The sequence below is a fragment of the Thermobia domestica genome, unplaced genomic scaffold (genome assembly GCF_964235325.1).
Source record: "Thermobia domestica unplaced genomic scaffold, izTheDome1.hap1.1 HAP1_SCAFFOLD_205, whole genome shotgun sequence".
Taxonomy (NCBI): domain Eukaryota; kingdom Metazoa; phylum Arthropoda; class Insecta; order Zygentoma; family Lepismatidae; genus Thermobia; species Thermobia domestica.
In genome coordinates this window covers 78,520-85,107 of record NW_027655930.1, presented here as the reverse complement: position 1 = coordinate 85,107, position 6,588 = coordinate 78,520, and positions in this window count along the sequence as shown.

The following is a 6,588-nucleotide window of genomic DNA, read 5'->3' as shown; positions in this document are numbered from 1 at the left end:
TTACTGTCACAATTTTAGGAGATTCAATAGTGAAAATACCTTGGAACTATTCAAAAATGTTTTTGACTGTGGCAACAAACAATTGAGGAATTTAAAATGCTGTTGGTTATTCTCTGAAAATCTCTCATTAGTTTATAATATTGGTCGAATCCTTATTAAAAATTTGCTATAGATGAATTGCTTCATCTTGAGTAATATTTAGATATTCTTCATCAACAAAATGTTTTCAAGACGGGAGAATCTTCCGAATTCGCTCCAGCGGAAGGACCTCAGGATCTTGTACTTTAGTGCAAATCTCCTGTAATTTGCTTTTCGCTGTAGTAAGCATATTGCCCAAGCCTGACTATTCTCCCTGCTTCAAAACTGACAGTCAAGATCTCACGACTTCTCCTTTTCCGAGGTGCATTTCCCTGTCTCGTAGTGCATTCTTAGCAGGCTCAAATGTTGATAGGATTTGCAACATTAGAACAAAAACGAATCAGAATTCTACGTTTAACACTTTCTCAAAAATCCCTTAGGTTTAATAAATAACTCAGTATTTCCATGTCCTATATACGTTTGAGGATAAACTCCAAAACACATACTATATCATGAAAATTCTCTTAAATAATTTTCACTGTTTCCAAGTCAGGCCCGTATCCACGGGAGGTATGCGGGCCCCATAATTTTTTTTCTGGTCCCCTAAATTTTTCTCGATAGGCTTGCAAATGAATTATAATATGTTTGGACCGGATTCTCCTAATTTCTACCGCCCCCCCTACACTTTTGAGCTGGCTACAGGCCTGTTCCAAGTGTCCAGTCCATCATTGGTTTAACAACCTCTTAAGTTTGTGGCCTTTGTATACACGACTCCAAAAGTGCATTACCACCTGCAATTCGTCTTTTCCTGCAGTAGCAGGCAACCCAAAAAACTCGGCGGTTCGGTTGGTTGCGACTTAAAAGGCGTGGGACCAAACCTCAATTTTGTAACAAATATGTCAGTGTAGCAAACTGCAAATAAGAGAATAAAACAATTTGTTAAGAATGACAATTTTATTATCGTGACGGGGTTGGTTGACATCAAAAGTTACAAAATGATCTTACTTAAGCAGTTCAAGCAAGATGAATGGCAAGAAACAGATATCAGAGGAATCCTTTCTCTCCTTCACCCCCAAAAACGAATTAATAAAAAAAGAGTTATATAATGCAAACCCAGACAGCATGTTTGCTTCCCGCAAGCTTGCCTGTCGCTTTTATTTGATTTTATTTCGCTTTGGCTTATACACAAAAGCTTATTTCTACTTAGCGCAAGCTGTAGTGCGGGCAACCCACGCTTCACTTGCGAGACGCTTTTCTTTAGATTGAAGTAAAAAGGCAGCGCGCGTTCAATTTTCAGTTGTTCTAAAAAACCACGTGACGCTGATCTCTTAACTTTCGGCGACAAGGTAGTGTTCGTGTTGTTAGCGTCTTGTTAGAATTCAGCTTGAATAAAGGAAAAACTTAATTATTTTTTTTAATTGTGCCGTCTAGTACTCTAGTCCCACGTACCTATAATGTCGCTCTTTATTTCCTCATATTTCGGTAACCATGAGGCATAACGAATTGTAGTATTTATGTATAAAGCATAAATGTAACATAGATGGCAGCACATTTGAGCCTACTTATTTCGCGAAAGAATACAGAACTATTGCAGATATTTTAATATAAACTTCAAGTTTAACTTACAGTATAAACTTTATCTGAACGCTGTGTTTAAAGTATAAACATTTTTCTGCGTTTTTATATGAAAAGGTAGACATTTCAAGTACTCACGGCTAATATAGCAACATATTAGATATTTGTAAAAGAAGCAACGGCGCGTTGCTTGCATACCTTAACGAGAAACCTAGCCTCTCTTGTGTCTGTTATTGTGTCAGCGAGGACCAGGTATTGTAATACGTACCTGTGAGCATAACACAAATACTACACTTAGGGGATTGACGAAAGTTCTCGCTTTCGAAGGGTTCCTGATTTTTAAACTTCATCTAATCATCTTTTTATCTTCTTTCATCTCAGTTTGGGCTTCGGTCCTAGTACTCTTCATCTTTATGACGGACTCAGGCAATGCTCCCGGACAGTCAAATCTGGTTCAGACATCTCCATTAAATATCGGGCCAAATGGTCGGGAAAAAACGCAACCGCGTATTGTTACTGGCACTACGCGTGTAGTACAAGCTACCACCAGTGTTCCAACATCTTATGCAACCTGTGTAGCTAACGGGCAACGAATTCGTTCGAGATCTCTTTCTGATGGCGGGCAAACATTGGATCCGAAGAAACAACGTCTCACACCAATTGCAGATCCTACTGCTGCTAATAATCCTAGTACTAATATGGATTGGACATCCACTTCCACTGAAAATCAAATTTTGTTATCAAGAAACCATTTATAACTTCTTATTAACTGATTATGATCCGAAATACGACACAGTGCGCGCTGTCTTCCAGCAACTTGTAAAATACGTTCCTCGTCCAGAAATAAGAGAAATAATCAAGACCCGTTGGGGTATAATCCTGAAATCGACCAATCCAAATTTCGACACTCACTTCCGCAACAAGGCGACTTTCGAAATTTTTGGGTTGAAAGCAAAAATATCTACTTTAAGCTCGAGCGGACGAAAGACACCACCACCACCACGACGTCCTCCAATGTTATCCGTGGTCATTCGTGGCGTAGAACCGACTTCACCGATGAGGAAATCTACTCTGAATTACATCAAGAAGGACTACCTGTCAAGCAGTGTATACGTATCAAGAACAACCAGGGTCCAACATACCTAGTTCGCGTTCTTACTGATCAACAACAGTTGATCGACCAACTTCTTCTACACGGTGCATATATATACCGGCGTCGTTACAAAGTGGAACCATCTCGCACACCAGCACCTCTGCCGGTTAGATGCGAGAAATGCCAACAATACAATTCTCATCCGACATCTGAGTGTCCGAATACCATCAAATGTGGCTATTGTTCACTGGAACATCCGACAAAAGGCTGCCTTAATCTTAAGGAACCACCACACTGTCACCGATGTTCTGAAAGACATCCCACTTATAGCTACAAGTGCAAAGCTAAGCCTAAACTCGATCCAGCTAACCCAGAACTTGTTGTACCGATACGTTCTGTTGACACTCCAACACCACCAGCAAATTCGCTACGCCACCCAATAACTGTTGAAGATCTCTTCCGCTTCCTTACTATATCTTTACAAAATATTCATCCTTTTGATCGCAACCACATCCTGAATCAGATCATGTATGCAGCTAAATTACTGTTTAACTTACAACTTCATGCTACCTATTTCGGACCTACAGTTCACTTTCAAATTCAGCCAATCGAAGTCTTTGTTTAATATGGGTGCTTCTACGTACACTTGTATACAACGTATCATTATGGCTTATAATTTACTTTTTCTCAACATTCGATCAGTCTTAACCCATCACGTGCTCTTCGCACAACTTCTGCAAGAAGAAAACATAGCAGCCTTTGCACTTAACGAAACTTACCTCGCACCACATCTTTCCTGCTATTTTCCGAAATATCATCTTCTCCGACATGATGCTCCATCTGGCCCAAGAGTCTACGGAGGTACAGCTATAGGTGTTAGCCAACGCCTTCCTTATCGAGCAGTTACTGTTCCATTTCAGCTCACACGCCATCTTCCTGAGCATAATGTCATGACTATTTTCGAGGCCGTACTGTCACCTTCGTCACCATATATTTTCGTCCAGGCAAAGCAATCAACTATGACTTTTTTCGATATATCGATTCTACCTTTAGGCATTACATCATCATGGCAGATTTAAACATTCATAGCCGGTCACAGCGAGATAAAACTAATTTCCTCGACTTTCTTCAGATTGAAACAGTTGCCGAGTTTCATGTTTTACCGAAACCTACACGCCCTGTCAGCAATACTACTCCTGATGTTGTCATCACATCAACATCTCTCTCGCAGAGTATACATATCGATGTGCTCGATTCTATAGGTAGTGTTCATGTACCTATCAAAATTTAACTTCATTGCTCCCCTCGATCTCAACCTAAGCTACCTCCTCAGAAAGTATTCTGCTAGAAACGAGCTAATTGGGATCAATATCGCTCTGATTTGGACAATGCTATTAATACATTACTCATTCCTACTACACAATGTGATCTTGATCACACAATCGCTGCTCTTACTGAATCTATTCAAGAAGCAGCACACCGTTCCATTCCAACAACAGACGTACAATTACATAAACCAAAATTGCCTCCGCACTACTTACCTTTCATATCCGCTTCTCGTCGAGCACACCGCGAGTACCTCGCTACGGGGAATCTTAAAGCGCTTCGACTTCATCACCAATATCTTCGGATTACGCACAATTATATTGTTGCCTATAAGAAACGCCATTGGATTCAAACTTGCAACACACTTGCAAGTGAATCACACCGCAGTAAATATTGGCGCAAATTCCATCAACTTACTGGGACAGTATCCCGCACACCATACCCCATTGTTCAAAATAATCAGGCAGTGATCACTGATATGGATAAAGCTAATACGTTTGCTTCATTTTTTCAAGATATTTTTACACCTCTCCCTGGTTGGCATACACCGCAGCGCCTACAAAATGCAATAAACCGACGTACAGATCCAACATCTGCTTCTCTACGCCCATCTATCAACCACTCTTTAGAACCCAATAATCAACTTACAACTCCGATTCAACCAGATGATATTCGCCAAACATTGCTCCGTAAACGAAACACTGCACCAGGCTTTGATTCTGTTACCTATGTTCTCATCAGGCAAGCATCACCTGCTTTTCTACTTTATCTCAGCGCCATATATACTTTCATCCTGCGAACTGGATTTTTTCCAATCGACTGGAAATACTCGAAAGTTCTTCTATTTCCCAAACCTAACAAACCTTCAACTGACGTACAGTCCTATCGCCCTATTCATCTCACCAGTTGCCTTTGCAAAATATTAGAACGCATTCTAGTCCTCCGCTTGCACGCTCATCTTACAACTCATAATCTACTTCCTATTCATCAAGCCGATTTTAGACCTCATTTTAGTACGCTGGATCAGTTATTACGAATATCTACGGCTTTTTATGATCAATACAACACAGGTTTTCCTTCTTGTCCGGTAGCCTTTGATCCAGAAAAAGCTTTCGACAAAGTTTGGCACCCTGGTTTACTATACAAACTTCATAACTATTTACTACCATACTCGTATATCAGATTCATCCATTCTTTCTTACTAGGGCGACTAGCATATATCTCTATTAACGGAACACTTTCTCATCCGATCATCCAATCTGGCGTTCCTCAAGGCTCGTCACTGTCTCCTTTATTATACCTACTGTATGTTGCCGACCTTGTGGTTCCAAACACCATCAACATATTTAAGTTTGCTGACGACACCGCCTTTTTTACGACTGCCCGCACAGTGCAATCCATCAGTAAAACTATGCAAACGGCAATTGATGCATTCGTTGACTGGTGTAATGTATGACGATTAAGTATTAATTCTACCAAAACTCAGGCTATTGTTTTCCTGCCACGTAGACGCCGTTCACGTATCTACAGGAATCCAAGTCGATTAAACCTCCAAGTAGACCATACACCTCTCGTGCCGTCAAATACTCTTACTTATCTTGGTGTCATATTTGACTCCAAACTTACTTGAACCCCACACCTCACCAAGATCATACACCAAACGCAAAATCGGCTCAACCTCCTCAAGCGCCTAGTTAGTACAACCTGGGGTTTAAAACCGTTAACAGTACTTCATACATATAAAGCATTTATGCGCAGTACATTAACATACGGTCACACTGCCTGGACATCTGCACCGCCAAAATTCTATCAGAAGCTGGCTATCCTAGAGCGCCATGCTCTACGACTAGCACATCGCATCAGCTTACCGCATCCGACACGGTTACTTTACGAGCTGATTGACTTTCCACCTTTGTTGCACATCTCGAACAGCTTCGTACTCGTTACGTTTGCAAGCGAATTGACCAGCAGCATCCCATGTTACTTGATATCCTACGGTACGATCGGGATCACGACGCACCCTCAGCTTACGTTGATACTCACCTACAGCACTTCATGACTCTTTATCATTTGCAACTGGATGATGTTGTAGTGGATCCCGAAATCTTTCACATCTACGAACCACGTGAGCTTTCATCATTCATATATCCATCATACGCACCGTAACTACCTATTAACATGGGCTTCCTCTGTCTCCATCAGTTCCTGAATCGCCTCAGGAACAGAAGATAATTTGCATTCGTCTGTACTAACAAATACTTTGTGATGTGGCGTTCAGAGCACTTCATTTCGTCTTCATCTATTTCTCTCCATATTGCCTCCTGTACCATATTCATTCCAGTTTTGCATTCGTCTTAACTCAGCACTACATGGTAATAACCGTATTATTTTCTACAATATTGCTTTCGCATGGTTATATTATGCTTGTACTTCATTAGATGTTATTGTCACCATTCCATCTCCTCTCTATGTGTATATGTATTTAATAAATAAATAAATATGATATACTTGTGCAG